The sequence below is a fragment of the Amia ocellicauda genome, unplaced genomic scaffold (assembly GCF_036373705.1).
Source record: "Amia ocellicauda isolate fAmiCal2 unplaced genomic scaffold, fAmiCal2.hap1 HAP1_SCAFFOLD_169, whole genome shotgun sequence".
NCBI lineage: Eukaryota > Metazoa > Chordata > Actinopteri > Amiiformes > Amiidae > Amia > Amia ocellicauda.
In genome coordinates this window covers 17,932-35,862 of record NW_027102732.1, presented here as the reverse complement: position 1 = coordinate 35,862, position 17,931 = coordinate 17,932, and positions in this window count along the sequence as shown.

The following is a 17,931-nucleotide window of genomic DNA, read 5'->3' as shown; positions in this document are numbered from 1 at the left end:
TGAGAATAGTTACATTACTAATGCTAATAATATTGATGTTGATAGTCTTTGGCAAGATGGGCAAGATGGGCACTGCCTGTGGTATCTGTTCCAACAGAGCTCTCGATTGCTTAATTGAACCTTAATCAGAGCATTTTCATTATTTTTAACTGTAGAGGGTTTAAGTTAAGCATAGAATTGTATGAATAACATATTAAAGAACCAACTATTTTTTACACAATTTGAAAAGTACAATCTAAGCCGGTTGTTCATTCAATGGAGTCATTGAGTGTCCGGTTGAACAGAAAGCAGCAGGTCGGGGCCTAACCGATGAGCCGCTGCCCTCTGCTCAAACCTGCAGCTCGCCAGGCAGGCGAGTAGATCCAACACAATTCATATTAAAGATGCGACTCGGGTCCGAGACCGGCAGCAGCCAATGAGAGTCGAGCACATCCACGAAAACAAGTTACATTATTTTGAGTTTTTGATTTTGACTTTCATAAGTATTGATTCAAATACCTCAAATAACAATAGTTGTTTTGGGGCATCATGATGCAAAAGACCTAAATTCCGTGAAATCCTGCCTGTCGTTAAATGTGAGCAGCCCACCATTTTAAATATCGTCTGGGATTTAAAGAATCGCGTTAGCGTGGGTCTAGCTTTAATTTCAACACTTGTCAAGACACTTTTGGACTTTTGCACTTTTTTTACACAACATGAAATGAAAGCTTTTACTTTGCAGAACAATCTGAAGCAGAGTGACCATGATTTCACTTTGCTGTAAAATCATGGTTGCTCTGCGTCAGATTGTTGTGCAGAGTAAAAGTGTGGAAGTGGAAACAGTGTAGCTCATTGCCAGAGCCAGGGATCGGACCTGGGGCTTCATACCTTCAGTCTGACGCGCTCCCGACTGAGCTACTCGGGCAACTCCGGAAAGACCCGGAAGAGTGCTATTAACTGTGCGCTGTTTCTGCTGTCACTCATCTCCTGCAACAGGCCCGTAGCCAGCCTAGTGGAAGGGGGGTTCTTTTTTTCAAAAAGTGGACCTTTTTGCAGTTTTTCCCCTCATTTTGTATTCAATTATGAGGTTTAAATACTTCATTTTGGTTACTTTTTATGCACTAATTTGTGCTGGATTAGCTTGTCTGCTGGTATCTTAACGAGGACGCTTTTTGATGCACCGAAAATATTTACTACAATGTTGTCAAATTGCTTACCAAGATCATGTACCACCTTTTTCAGTCCAAACACACGCATGCACGCACGCAGACACACAGACACATGCGCACACACACACACACACACACACACACACACACGTGAATGGAGCGCCGACACATCACACATATTCAGGGTAAAAATCTTCTGAATCGGTCACTGTAGCTAGCTAGTCCCACTGGATGGATAATGGTCAGAATTTACTGTGTTCTTCCTTGACCCATGCTACACCCCTCCACTGAGTTTCGTGAAAATCGGTCTTGTAGTTTTTGTGTAATCTGACAGACACAGACACACACGAGTAAAAACATTAGCTACCTTCTGCGTGGAGTTGACGACTGTTTGCTAGCACGTAGTTAGCGTTATCTATCTCAACTGTTAGATTAGGTAGTAAATATAACAACCTTACCCTGTTTGGCAGTGTTTTTGAACATATGTTCAATATTCTGCGACAATGATGCTGCTGCCTGCTTTCTCTCCCGTCTCTCCTGCTCTTTTCACCCCATACTCACTATCCAGCTTGATGTCGTTTGCATAACGTCAGTTGCTGCGCACAGGGCCAATTTGGTGCCCTAGGCAAGATTTTAAGTGGTGCCCCCTGCATCGCAGGGTCATTGTGTTCATACACTCACAGACTGCATAGCTTTATGTCTTTGAGATCTTCTTTATTTTAGAAACAAAACCCCCACACAAACAGTATAAAAACAGTATTAAAGAAACAAGTGACATAAAATGAATTATAAATACAGTATTATAAAAGTATTGCACGAAAAAACGATATTACAGACACCTTAGTGCAATATGCATAATGTAGCAATGTTCTACAGCAGGGGTAGTCAATTATGTTGTGTCAGGGTCCACATTTCTTGGTCAAGGTATAGTCAAGGTCCAGACATGGACTAAATCTGTGAATTAGTCATTTACCCCGTTGCTTATATTTAGTACATTCATTTCACAAAGTACAAAAATCAACTGGTTAAATAAATGTATATATTTGTATTAAAACGGTTTCAGACCACTTACATTTTAATTTGTTAAAGATTATTGTAGTCATATAGATAAACATAATAGAAACTTTCAAGCATTTTGTGTCTTATTAGATTCAAGTCTGTACCATTTCCCTTTGTCCCACTGTGCACTGCACAAAATTAGTGTTGAAAAATGAGGGCGAAGACGATTGAGTAATTCAGGGTGCGGGTTCTGGGGAAGATGTTAACAACTGGAGACAAGTCAAAAAACAGCTCAAAATCTCCATGAAATCAGGCAGATTTGGACTCAAACATATCTTTGCTTCACAACCACACATCAGCAGCGGAAAATCCCATATCAAGCAACATTATATATGCAAACTGGACGCGGTGCCGGTGGGTGTGATGGAAACGTGTCGCTGCTGAAACGCGTCTGCACTGAAATCCGCTGCGTCCGCCGCTGCCGGACGAGTTTCTAGGTGAACACAAGCTATGGCACCGTGACCCCCGGTCGTGTGCGCACTTTTATATTTTAGAGGCGAGGTTGACAATGTCCAATTTTAGCTGCTTATGTATAGAAATCAGCAAAACCCAATAGCTGTGTTTGTGTTGTTTTTGACAGTACAAAGTGCCGCTGTTGCCCAGTGCAGAGAGAGCAGGGAATCTGCGCGCAGTCAACTCACTGACTGACTCCCTAACAGCAGCTCTATACAGGACATCCCATATTAACACTCACATCCTATTGGCTAATAACCAGGAATTGCTGTGACTTGGTTCCACACAATAACAAGCACTGAGTGCAACAAACCTCCGTACAAATGTTCACTCTTTCGGGCGCCCCTAGCATTTGCCTATTCCGATAGGGCCGGCCTTGGCTTCGCATGTAATACTCCTGTAAAGGATCATTTTAATGAAGACAAAAAAACGGACTTTGGCTACAGGCATGTGCAATGCCGTGTTTATGTGAGAGCTGTGACGCGCTGTAGCAGCAACTACATGTTTTCTACATCTCATCTCTAATGTGAGACAATAAATACATGCATGTGCAAATAGTGCTACATGTTCAATGAATCGCCAACATTGGAATCGGCAGGGACATGTATCTATGTATTTAATATTGGTTTAGTTATTTATTCCTGTAGTGTAAAATAAAAACCGCAAGAGTAGAAAAAGCATTTTTGCACGACCACGGTGTATTTCTGCGCTCGATCATTGTAGCAGTGAATGACGTCATACAAGCCCGCTGTGTCAATCACAGCCAGTGGGCGGTGTCCAGTGCGCTTATTGGCCGACATTATACTTCAGCGTTTAGTGTCACCGTCTCACAAACACTGAAACCCCAGAGGAGATGAGATGTAGTAAACATGTAGTTGCTGCTACAGCGCGTCACAGCTCTCACATAAACACGGCATTGCAGGAGATGAGTGACGGCAGAAACAGCGCACAGTTAATAGCGCCCTTCCGCGCCGATGCTCCGTTGCCGGAGTAGCTCAGCTGGAGAGCAGCAGGGTGACGATCCGGAGGATCCGGGTTCGAGGTCTGGCCCGGCAATGTGTGACTTGACATCCAGCCAATGTTTTTTTATTTGCAGGACGATGTCAAGCAGCGACCATGATTGCACTGCGCTGTATAAGTCATGCTCGCACTGTCCCGGGCCTTTGCTTTTGTATGCAGGATAATCCATGCCAGAATTAAAAATGAATACACAGAGAAAATCATCAATGAATCAATACATGTTGAAATAAATAAATGAATACATCAATAAATAAATAGACATTTAGACAATAGACATAGGTCAATATGCAGCGGCTCGTTTGGAAAACCGAGCTCAACATCCTTCCCCAACAAATAGGCCACGACTTGCCGCAGCCCTGTAGACGGGGCGTCCATTTTCCACATGAATTTACTAGCTAAGAGTTGTATTGTTGTGCAGAAGCTATTTTTGACTTTGTTCTGAATCGCACTGTCTGTTACACGTGGCTCGAAGCCCAATGTTTGCGCTACAATGTTAACGTTCATATTTCACACTTTCTATGTTTGTCTTTTTTTTAGCCCAAGTGTCCAGGCTTTTCGCGCATGTAGACGATGTGCAAAAAGAAGCGCACTTTCCCGCTCCAGCGCCGCGCTGTTATGTCATGCTGTAAATATAGTAGTACTGTGATGAGCCAGTCGGCTCTGTCACTGATTGAATTGGCTCTTATTAACCCTAATTGGACTGAGCATTGCGACCAATCACGGGATGTCATACCGGGAGCAGATGGGGATATAAGCAGTGCTCAGAAGACACAAGAGAGACTCTTTCTACGGCTAGCATTGCTTGTGTTGGTTTGTGTGCAGATAATAGGGGGCTGCTTGTTTATACGTGTGCAGTGTGCAGTGTGCAGTGTGCAGTGTGCAGTGTGCAGTGTGCAGTGTGCAGTGTGCAGTGTGCGCCAAATGCTGGGGAGCTGTTCAGTTGACGGGAGCTCTCTGACTCTATTTTAAATCTATATGTGTTTGTTTGTGGGATTATGTGTATTTGATTACATGTTTTCATTGGGCAAGGACTTGTATAAAACCAAGTTTAAACATAGTAACAGTTTCTTTGCTTTAATTTATGAATTTATGGTTAGACTTAAACATACTGCTATTAATCAGTCTGTGTAACGGGGCCAAGTGAGTGATTGATTGATTGGATTGTGCTGATCCTATTAGCTATATTCCAATCAATTGATCTAAAACAACAATTAACCCGTTTTTTGTTTTTTTTTGGCTTTACATTGAAGAGTTTGTATTTTGCTTTTATAGTTGAAATTGCTGTTGTAATTGTGGTAACTTATATTGGTGTGTTTATTGTATGGTTTATCTGATGTTTATATTGTGGTTTCTTTTCACTTACATTGGTGTTTATTGTATGGTTTATTTTAGTATTTCTTTAATGAAGGTCAATTGCGGTTTTATTATATTAATTGGTCGTATGTATTTGAGGGAGAAATTAACTTAACTGTTTAATGGATATTTACTTTTTATGGATTGTTTAGTGATACTGTGATTGTTATTCTATTTGCCTAAATTGCACATTGTGTACCCAGCGTATTAAATTGGTTATTAAAAAGACTTGGTTATATACTTCCTCTTGGCTTTTCGCTCTCCCTTTAACATCACTAATTTTAGCTTCCAGCGTTATTCGACCAGACCGTCCGGTAAACCAAAGGTGGTGGCAGCTACACGCTCCTCTGTCAAATCCAGTTAGGACACGACCTTACTAGGACAGGTTTCGTTACAGTACATTTTGATGATCCTGTACTGTTATCCTTGCCAGCAAAGGCAGATGTGACAAATGAATGCATAACAATAATATTAGTAAATTGGGTTTGATGTATAAGGTGTTGTAGATTATGCAATAGAGGGCGGTGACGTGCACTAGGAGACTATACTATTTTGTGCATATGGCTCTCCTAATATTTTCGGTCAGCTTATTACCCAAAATATCAAATACTCTTCAGGATTGCATTCCACAAATAAAGCCAATCCGTTTTTAGTGTTTCTCTGAACACATCCAAGCTTACCTAGGCGCTACATATTCTTTTCAATTACCCGTAATTCTGATCTGTATTTTGGCTTGTTAATAGAAGATATTGAAGTTGGACTCCTAATTCAAAATAACCAATATGTATCTCAACGTAATTTACTGACAGACATCACTCTTTATCACTTTCACTTTTGAAGGAACTGCTTTGTATTCTGTGTATTGTTTTATTGTAGTGCTGCTTCCTTTCTTGGCCAGGTTTTACTTGCAAAAGTGATTTTATTCTCAATGTAAGCTCAAAGTCAAATAGTTTAAATAAGAAAACAATGTATTGAAATGAGAACATCATGAACCTGTGTAATTGTGCTGAAGGACAAGCACTGAAAGCAGAGAGAATTTTGTGTTTGGCATTGAATAGCCTTAAAGAAAACTATGCCGTTTTTGGAAACTTTCATATTTAAGTTGAATGTAGGCAAAAACATTCCAGTCACTCTGAAGAGAGAATACAGTTTACTGTTCGAATAAGTAGCCCCTGAATTGAAGATAAAAATCAAAAGTGCTGTTCGTAATTAGTTTACACTTTTACATCAGATGTCTTGTTTTTGCGTTCCAAATTGAGGAGTTGTGGCATATAATGTAAATGAAGTTACTTCACTAGTAGTGTGATTTCTACGTTGTGTATGTGTGTTTGTATATATGAACTCATACATTTTTTAAAGATTGTATTTGGAAAACAAATTCAGGTATAGCACGTGTCCCCCTTTTGAATGGGTTCTATATATAACATTTTAAAACGAATGGTTCTGTATAGAACGCTATGTTTGGGGGTTCTTCATGTAACCCCTTTGAAGGGGTTCTACATAGAACCATAAAGGGATCCACCAGAGCGATTACTCGAGGAACCCTTTATGGTTCTGTGCAGAACAATTTCTTCTAAGAGTGTGGAGTGTCGCCACACAATTTCTCTCAGAGGGCTTTTGACCAGTGGCAATCCAATCCTGAATGACGTCACCACTATCCTGTTGTACTTTATGCGAGAGATGTATTAAGTAGTTTATAATGAGAAGAATAACAATAATCGCCTGTTTTTCATAGTTGCCTATAGGTTTTGTATCCATTGTCTCCTTCATATTAGGAAAGGAAGTTGATCCATAGCCTACTCAGAGACAACTGAGAGTTGGTCTCTGAGCAGCAGCACAAAGGGGTCGAGTCTCTCAATGTCCGTGTGTTGGAGATATTCCACCATATTGGTCCCAGCCTTTAAAACAATGTTAAAGAAGATGTTAAAGATCTTGTAGAAATATATTGCAGAAGAGCAGAACTACAATCACACTTTTTCAATGCTATTGCTGTTTTCTACCTCCCTGGTGAGGTACCAATGCGGGAAGTTTGTGAGAGTATTTCTAAAATGTGTATGATCCAATACACACAGTTATTTAAAAAGCTGACGTCTTGTACATGCTCACCAGAACCAAGCCTAATTAAATAACACATTTAATATTAAATAAGTACATGTGCAGTAGCCACTTGGACAATTACAGATCCCCAGGTCAAAACACAACAGAAAGACATGGAAGATCGTATTTTCAAATCACACCTGTGGCCCCCCTAACTGTAATTTGTTATTAGTGGGTCAAAGGATTTATTTGGTTCAAGTGATAATAAGATCATATTTTGAAATGAAACACTACAGGATGTCATATTTAAAATGACTGTGAGTACCTTTCTTTAGTGACGGTTCTGAGGGGGGCAGGGATTAGTTGAGTGTGCTAATTGGAGCTGTGAAGTGTGCAGAGAAAATACAAATGTTTTCTTTTAATATGAAAACAAAGAACTTTTTTTTAACACCGACCTGGGATTGTGTTTCTTTCCAAGTTTCCTTATTGTTTCTGAGAAGAGACTGTTCACTTGCAAAGTGAACTGGACCCGTGTGACTCGCAGGTAAGGAGAGCCCGTGTTGAACTAAGATGGCTACAGTGAGTTTTCCTGGACAAAGCTCGGGCAAAGGATAGCGCAGAGTGCACCTGCACCTGAGATTGTGTTGAGAAGCTTTGTGATAAGAGCAGGTAAAGAGGGAAAAGAAACACAAGTCAGCAGCAATAGTATTTTCTTTCTTTGAAGCACACATTTTGTTTTAACTGAAACGGGACTACAACTTTTGAAAGGGAAATAGTTGCTAGTGCACTGTATTTGTATTGAGTTTATTAGAAGAAAAAAAGCTTATATTTTGGACAGAACTAACTCGTTTGGCATGCAACTAGCAGCAAGCGATGAGAAGCAAACAAAACAGCAAGTTAGCAAGTTACAGGCTGTCCTAGGTCCGGGGGTGCTTATGGTTGTTTATGGGTTCCCTTACCTTAGCCAGTGTCATGTACGGGTGTCCGTACCTTACTAGAGTGTTTGTTTTTATTATAATATATATATTATAATATATAATAATGTAATATTTCAGATAAATCGTCACAATGAGTGACACCAGCATTATTGGTTTTTTGAGAAATAAAAAAACAGAATGTAGAGAAGAAAATGTTGGAAGGAAGTTGGGAGAAAGACTGGTCTTCGAAGGAGCTCCGGGACTGGTGGAAGCAACAACAACCAGATAAGACAGAGAAAGGAATTGTGATATTGTGTCAGGTTGGTGAGAATCAAGAAAAGAAAATAACAGAAATGGAAGATCATCATAAACAGTAATGTGAATTGAGAGCAGAAGTTGTGAAAAATACGATAGAATTAATAGAACTACAAGGCAAATTAGAAGGGCAAGAAAAGTGGTCAGAAAAGGTGAAGGTGTAGGTGCGCGATGTGCTGCCGTGTTAGGAGCGCGTCGCGACACAGATCACTCCGAGGACGACAGGCCCGATTGGGATGATTTAGATCGCAAAGCATGGGAATATGAAAAAGGAGGTTTTGCTAGCGCTCCTCCCCCATATAATCCGGAATATAAATCAATCACTGATTTTGGTTATAATAATACATTGTATCCAGATCTGACCGCTCTGAAAACGGTCCCAGCTGCACCCATGCAAGTCAAAACTAGACAGAGTAAAGAGGAAGGTCAATCAATAGTCTATATGACTAAAACCCATGTCCCCTTCTCCCCAGGAGAAAAAGAAATGATATGGGCGTCCCTCCCAAAATTAAAACCAAACCAGGGTAACACAACTTTTTGGGATATTCTAGATGAAAAGATGGTTATTCACCTCCTTCACCCGCACGATGTACACATCATCGTGAAGGCTAAATGTCCGCCCAACATTTGGATACAGTTACTACGAGAATATCAGACCGGGGAGTGGGCTAATGTAGCCTCTACAGATGAGGAGGAAATAACAGAACTTTTTCACAATGGATCAAGAAAACTGAGATAGTGAAATAATGAAATAATCGAGTGGGATTATTTGACATTTTATTCTAAATAATCATAAGCTTAAATAATAAGTTATAAGGGCTGTTTGAGACACTGCAGGGTCAATAAAACATGCCACAGATCGGATATCTGAATTATCTTTAGATATCAATGTGTATGTGCTTTGTGTGTTTATGTATATGTATAGTTTGAAGGTGATATAAGGTAAATGTCTATGTTTTGGCAATCATTTTAGAATTATATTTAAAAATGTAACAACAGATTTATCATATTCATGAGGATCTTTGGCTCTATACAGAGTGCCTCAAGCATCAGAAATCAGAAAGAAAGACTATTATAAGAAAAGTAATCCAAAATATACATTGAATAAACAGATGGATAATAATAGTAATACATAAATAGTCATGGTGTCTCCACAAGAAGAACCAGAATTTGTTTGTTAAACATCATGTTATGGACAAGCTCTGTCAAAAGTCAAATTCAAGGAAACGAAAGGCTAGAAGAGAGCCTGGTGCAGCCCTGACAGCCTGTGAAAGCAGGAGAATGTAAACAGTCTGGTGACATGTTACAGTCTTTCAGAAAATGTTTGGTTATTGGTGCCTAGCATATAATACCTGAAATGAAAGTCAAAGTAGACCATGGTTTTAAGATGAGTGATGTAGGAAAAGGGTAAGATACCGCAGAAGTATAAGATTACAACTATAGAATAAGTAAGCTCAAGTAATATAAAATGCTTTACAGGAGAAAAGTAAGAATGGAAAGGAAGAGTAAAAGAGAAGGTGTCCTAGGATTATGGGAATCATTATTGAGATCAATGGCCTATTGGCTAATATTTTGTTAGGTACATATATGACTTCAATAAACGAATAATGGAGTGACATCTGTATAAATATAAATAAAACATATTGATAAAAAAACCTGAATACATTTCTTGTAAGAAATTAAGAATAGGAGAAAGAATATCTGTTAGAATGCAGAGCAATGTTGACCAAAGTTGAAGAGGGTTTGAGTAAGTTGACGAGGGTCTGAGTAAGTTGATAAGGCTTGGGAAGCAGGAAAAGGCGAGTTTGATGTGTGTGAGACAAATGTGCTGCCACTTTTAGCACAGAGAGCTTCTGATGGTGATTGAATGAAACGTGGGAAAATACGGACGTTACTGAAGATATAACTTGATGTAGAATAAATGAATAAATAATTGAATGAGATATGAGTTAGTTTAAAGTCTAATGTCATGAAACTTTGACTGTATGTAAATAGTTCTTTCACAAACAGTAATACCCTATCAATTAGGCAGGAAGTCCATAAATAAACCAGTGTAAGGGATTGAGATTAGGGAACTGCCTTATGAGTAAATGCAAGTGTTCTACTACAAACGGTGCAACAGTGTCTATAAACTAATGTCCTGGGATATAAGGAATGGTTACATTACTAGATGCAACACCACTTTTGCAACAGGGCCTAACCATCCTCACTGCTCCCTGGACTAGTCGGTGGCTCCCCCTGTCCAGTCCACGGTCCCTGTCACCCCCTGTGTCTGGACCGGACGGACCCCCACTTCTACCATGTCTGGATATCGGAACTGGAATGTCGCCTCATCCTCAGTGATAATGTCCTGCTGGTCTATACGGGAGAGTCTAGCCAGTGGGCAGCGCTGGGGCACATCTACAGGGTAGGGGAAAAGATTTAACACTGGCAACGGGACCCTACCCTGGCATACCCACGTGATGGTCCGTGCCACCTGCCGCTCTCGCTCCTCATCCCAAGCCTCGATCAGGACACAGTATTCCGCTATGTGGGGGAACTCTGGCACCTGTGCCCACAGCACCATCTCACTGCAGGGCGGAATCTGGACAGTGGACTGCCGGGTCAGCCTCGTTAACGTTAATGTTAACCCTCTTCTCGCTTTCTCTGTTTGCCGGTTTCCCTGTTTGCCGGTTTCCAGCTGCCCTGCCCACTGCATGGAGGAATACCCAAGCAACACAGCGCCCAGGTTAGTAGGTCCAGTATGTAAACAGACACTGTAATGTTCAATGTCTTTCCTCGATCGCTTATAATCCAAGGAGGGGAGAGGGGTGGGCACAGCAGGAAATCACTCGCAGCTTGGCGTCTTAAACTTCTCTACGTTTCCACACTCCATGGAAATCAGCGAAACCAAAGGTGCACTCACTGTAGCCTCCAGAGGAATCCATCTCTCTCTGCTTCTGTCCTAGTGATGGGAATTCCGGCTGGTTTCAGTGAGCCAGACCATTTGGCTCAATTCAGCAATAAGAGCCGGCTCTTTCGGCTCCCAAATGGCTCTTCATTTAGTACCACTTCTGGCTTTTATAATTCAGGCAAATTTAGCAATGTTTGGACCTATGATTGGTATGTGTGCACATACATCACTTATTCAATGTAATTATACTTAATCTTATAATTTCCAGAATACCATAATTTACATGTTTTGTATTAAAAAAAAAAACGTAAATCATGTGAAAACATCAAACACTATTACACATGTGTGTTGAACGTTTTATTTATATTGAACTATCCAAAACACAAACCATTCCAAGCAAACCACACTCAAAATGGAACCATATAACAAATAAAAAATGAATTACAATGCGCATAACGGCAGCATCCAACAGTTCTAGATGTATATATTACCAGTGACCTTGTCTTTAGTGCAGACTGGCATTAAGAAAGTCTAAGTGCCTCAGCTTACAGGGGCTGATCCGGTTTCTGTTATTATCTGCCCTGTTTTGGAGAAGATTCTTTCTGAAGGGACTGATGTTGCTACGATGCAGAGTCTCCCTGCCATCACCTTGACCAGTCGTGGGTAGACTGAAGCCTCGGTCTCCCACCAGCTCAGCGGGTCTGTGGCTCTTTGGATAAGGGGCTCTTCAAGATAGGATCTTACTTCCAGTATAGCATCTGCTGTGGGATTCCTTCTTGCAGTGTCTCCTGTTGCTCTTTCATCAAAGAACCTCCAAACAGCAGACGTTTGTGGCTCCACTTCTAGTGCCCCTGCTCCCTCTTCTCCCTCTTGGCCTCCTAGTGGTGTAGCCTGCTGGCTGCTGGGGCTGCATCTTGCTGCTGCTGTTACTCTTTGAGGTGCCTCATCAACAGCTCTGTTGTCATTGAAGGACAGCTGTTTGAACCTTGGGTCCATTATGGTGGTTTCTGAGAGAACGGTATTGTATTCCATTCTGTGGAACTTTCTTTCCATAGATGCACAGAGAGCAGTCACCAACTCTCTCTCTTTCCCTTTGGTTACTGTTCCTCCTGTCTGGTGGTGGGCTGTTATTCTCTGCAGACCCTTGCACAGGAGTAGCATTTTGGAGGCTGTCACGTAGCTGAAAAAAAAGAGAAAACTCAGAATTATGCTTTGTTTTATTATGTGGTATATGGACTTTGTTCAGTTTATTCTTGTCTATTATTACTGCCATTCCCCTCTAATATGCACCTCAAATATGCAATTATGTAATACTAATGTAAAAACAGTTGTCCATTGTACCTGTCTGCACTGATCTCCACAGTGACTGCTCAAAGGGTTCCTGAACAGTGCATGTCTCTCGCACTTCCTCCCACTCTTCTTGGCTCAGAGCATCAACAGGTGCATTGATAATGGCCAAGGTAGAGATGATTGCATCCTTGGACTCCAGAACCCGTTTCAGCATATGAAATGTTGAATTCCACCTTCTTGTTTGGACCTCAGCTCAGGCATACCCATCTGGCGTTGAGAAGACTTCAGCTTCTCTGTGGCTCGTGTGCTCTTATGGAAGAATTCCCGCATCGCCTTCACTTTGTTCACAGTGGGCTTCATCACCTTCAGGGCATCTCTTACAACCAGGTTGATTGTGTGCACGAGACATGGGTGGTGGGTCCATTTCAAGATGTTAAAAAGCTTTGGTGATGTTAGCTGCGTTGTCAGTAACACAGCAATCCACTTTGTTTTCTACTTGCCACCCTTTTTTTGCACTCTTAGCAGTCCCTCTGCCAAGTTATCTGAAGTGTGTCTGCCACTAAACTCAAAACAGTCCAGAAGATTGGACACCATTTTTTATAATTTTCAATGAAGTGACATGTAGCAGACATGAAGGAAGTGGTGGCTCTGGATGTCCAGCAGTCAGTTGTCAGGCAAACTGCTGTAGCCTTTTTAACCCTTTCTTGCAGTGAAGCACATTGTCTGTCATACAGTCTTGGAATAGTTGTTTGGGAGAGTGTTTTCCTGCTTGGAAGAACATACATTGGATTGAGAGCATGGGTGTAGCTTCTAAATCCCTTGTCCTCCACGACTGAGAATGGTTGGAATTCCCTTGCAATAATTTTAGCCAATACCTCATCAATTGTGTTTGGTCTTGCTGGGGTCATGGCCTTTGGCATAAATTGGCTTATAGAACTATGGGTTGCAATAGGTCGCAGTACCTGATGCCTGAGGGATGGCTGTGAGCACTGCAGCAGCAATGGTTCCAGTAATCGCACAGGTATTTTCATTTTCAGTAGCAGGCATGCTAGCTTCCTGTTTTCTTCCAACTGCATTGATGGATTTATAATTCTAATGTGTCTGTGAAGGTTGTTAGTAGACCCTGCTTGATATGATACTTTACAATTTTTACATTCTGCCTTTGTTGTTTATATTATCAAAATGCATCCAAATGCTACTTCGTTTGTGCCTGTCACTCATCTTGTTTTCTGACCCGTAATTAAAGATGAACTTTTCGCCACACTGCTCGGCCGCACCACTCGCACTGACTGAATGTTGTGTTGAGGTGTGTGTGCTGCACCAAACGGGAGCACCGGGACAATGTCATCATACGCAGCACATCAACACAACATTCATACTTTTATTCTGTCTTGTATTCATTTATAAGAAATAAAAACATAAGAACAGACATCCTTTCTCAGACGGGACCCGGCACATTCGCGAACGACATCCCTATTCTGTCCCTGTGCGCCGTGTTGATCTGGGTCCTGCTCCCAGGTCTGCCACCTCCCCTCCTGTCTGCTGAAGTCCACTTTCCAATGTGGGAGGTCTCTGCGGCTCGTATCAGACGCTCCCTCCTCTCCTCTCCCAGGGCAGGGTGATTAAGTGGGGACGCGTGTGAAGAGTGCAGGTGGACCCAGGTGAGTTGTGCGGTGGTGATTGGCTCAAAGAAACACAAATAATAAGGCACGCGTGCAAACAATCAAAATAATACTAAGTGAATAACAAATTAAACAATAAAGTGAAAGATAATCAACACACAAAATAATGGCAATATAGAACCAAACAAAATACACAAGCCATATTGCATAAAGTGAAGTGAAATATAAATATAATAAGTAATGGTGATTAAGGAGCTAATTAACACCGTCCGTGACATTTACATTGGTTGGGTGTGTGGATACCAGTAATTATTTTTGTTTTATTGAAATACAAAATAATTCTATTTTTCCGAAGTGCTGAACTTTAATACAGTCTAGAAAGATTAATATTTTTTGTCTTGGGCTATATTATTATTACCATAGTTTTTCTATTGTATAAGTATCTTGGAGTAGGGGCATCTCACCTGTCCTGTAAGATTTGGGAGGGTAGGAATAGTGTAGTTATTTTCTCTGTTTACTTGTTGTGTGCCCCATTACTGTTAGTTCAGGTAGCCACTGTGAATTTAAATCCTGAACCCTACTTTGCCAAATAAGGTCACAGCTTTACTTTGGTATGTAAAAAAAAAAAGAAATAAGAAAGAAAAGAAAACGCAGGATAGGCACATACCCCCTGTGGCCCCCCTAACTGGCACCGTGGACAAAACACTGTCAGCACCCCCCCCACCACTAACATCATGGACAATACACCCCCCCGATGATGGCCCCGCTACGATTACAACTGGCCCCAGCCATGCCCCCCGAGATGAAAGGGGCTAGAACCACCGCTGAATGGCTTGTTAGTGAGTTTGACTTAGGATCATGTTTTTAGTTGTTTAATATCTGCAATATGAATAGCCTACAATCATTACACATAAGTTTGATTTAAAATAACTAATTAAAGGTTAGATATACTGTATAACTTTGAATACTATTCTATACGGAGACATTATGTATTCTTACCATGGCAACTTCGATATTCTTGTTTCTATTAACTTTTGCATGTAAAGATTACATATTGTGGTTATGGGATACTTCGTTGCATTTTTTGGCATGTTGTTGTTTTCTTTTATGTGTGACTTTTAACTTTATACCCTATAGGATCCAATAACTTTAAACAGTATAACAATAATAATATTATAAGAGAAGACCAGCTGTATTGTTTACATGCAAAACCTTGGAAAAACATACTATAGTAAGCAAATGTAAACTATGAGGAAATATAATATTTGCACCCACAGTATAATGGACTGGGGGATAATCAGTATTTAAAAACTTTAAACTTTCAATATTTCCTTAAGTGACATTACGTGTACATCTAGATTGGTGATTGTTTCGTTACTCTGTAGTATTTCCTTCTTTGCGTCATCCTGCCGAGCTCATGGATTCTTGCCAAGGATGTTTTTCCTTGACTCCTTTGTCTCCGCAGTGAGGCTGACTGGGACGAAGTATGGCTGTGGAGATGGGGGTGTGGGGCCTGCACGGTCATGGTCTCGCAATACCAGCCCCAGTCCAAGAGGATACTGTATATTTTCTGTGACATCTTCCGAGGAACAGTGCCTTCATTGAAACTGTGGCGACATAGAAACTAAAGCAATCTTCTGTCCTGTCTCGAAGCAGTACAAGGAGAAGCTGACATGGGAGACGTCAAACAGCAGTTAGATTATTTATTATTATTTGTAAACCTAATAAACTGCCTGGCTTGAAATGTCTCTATGGTGACATAGTGAAAAAAGGTGTTACGAGTTGGACGCCATGGCGTAACAAACTGAAAAAAACAGTTTTCGGCTAGAGAACATTTGACAGTACCTGATATTATGGCAACTGCCCTGTTTTGGAAATTACAACATTTAATATCTTTGGTTTATATTTACAATAGGGCTATTTTGAAACATTAAGGCAGATTGCATGCTTCTCCTGAAACCTCCGAAGTTTTCCTGTCCTGTCTTCCTGTCATGCGATATGTTTATATTGTATATTGTTCAGCTCGGCTACTCTTTCTGATTAGCCAGCTATGTATTATATTGTATTTTTCTCATTGGGTCTGTGACCCGCTCCTATTGGATCAGGGGTCCACTGCCATGATATTGCGCGGAGGCCGCACAAGTGCTTGATTGCCTACACCAGACATTGTGCAAGTAGATTACGGCCTCGCTCCTAGCTGCACTAGTAGAGCAGCCGGCCTTGTTCTTGTAAGTGGAGGGCATAAGAGTTAACCTCTGTAGCCCCGCTTTGTATATGCTGATAGCAGACAGCTCCCGGTAGAGCGTGACTATGGTCCTCGCTCCTGGACGGCTCAGGTGCGGCCCTACGGGATCCCTGAGGTAACTGTCTGGAGTTGTGTTGCCTAGGCACCCTTGCGGTGCACCTCGTGGCAGGCTCCCTTATCAGCTCGCTGCCTCCGCCCCTGCGACGGCTTTGTTATACAGCAACCCCTCCCCCTTGGGCAGTGCTTCCGACTTGAAAGATAACGATAGGTTGCGTATGCAATACAGTACACACAAACCATTATTTGAATAGGCACACAAAGCGCCAACTAAGCATGAATGATAGTATAAATGAAAAACACTTGTGGCTTTTGCTTTTTCATGTACAGGGCATAGCAGTTTGCAATAAAGTTTATTCATACATGTAGTAAACACACATACACACAGGCATCCAAATGTGTAAAGTATGCTTCCAACAAGGCCGACTTCATCTCCGCCTTCGCCTCCCACCACTCTCTGGATTTCCTCGCTCTCACTGAGACATGGATCTCCCCGGAGAACTCATCCACCCCTGCTGCCTTATCCTCTGTGTTTGTCCTGTCCCACTCCCCCTGTCTTACTGGGTGGGGGGGGAATAGGGCTCCTGCTCTCCCCTTCTCTGCTATTCTCTGTGCCACCCCCCTCTCTCTCCTCTATCGCCTCCAACAGCTTTGAATTCCCTCTCACCTCTTTCTTCTAGTTCTCTACTGTCCTCCTGGTCCACTCACCACCTTCCTGGATGAACTCGACTTTCTTCTCTCCTCCCTCCCCTCGCTGTCCTCACCTACCATCCTCTCCAAACCCTCCCACTCTGCCGGATTTCTTCCTCTCTTTTACTCCTTTAACTTCTCTCTCTCCGTCTCCACCCACTCACAGTGCAGGCTGCCAGTTAGACCTCATCTTGTCTAGAGGCTGTTCCCCTTCGCAACTCTTCGTGACACCCCTGGACATCTCAGACTCAGAATCACCACCGAGACGGCTCTCCTGGCAGTCACTGACTCCCCCCGGTGTGCTCGGGCGGCCTCCCTCTCCTCAGTCCTCATCCTCCTTGATCTCTCTGCAGCATTTGACACTGTCGATCACTCCATCCTCCTCTCCTACCTCGCTGACCTCGGTATCTCTGGAACTGCTCTCACCTGGATCTCCTCCTACCTCAACGACTGGACCTACCAAGTGACATGGCAAGGTTCCTCATCCACCCCCCAACCTCTCCTCATAGACGTACCCCAAGGCTCCATCCTGGGCCCGCTCCTGTTCTCTCTCTACACTCGCTCCCTGGGCCCCCTCATCGCATCCCATGGTTTCTCCTACCACTTCTATGCAGATGATGCCCAGATCTTCCTGTCTTTTCCCTCTTCTGACCCTCTCATCCCTTCTCGCATCTCTTCCTGTTTGTCTGCTATCTCCGCCTGGATGCAGTCACACCACCTCAAGCTCAACCTCTCTAAATCGGATCTCCTCTTTTTCCCCCACTCTTCCTCACCTTCTGCTGATCCCCCCATCTCAATCCCCTTGGAATCCACCACACTTTCTCCTGCTTCT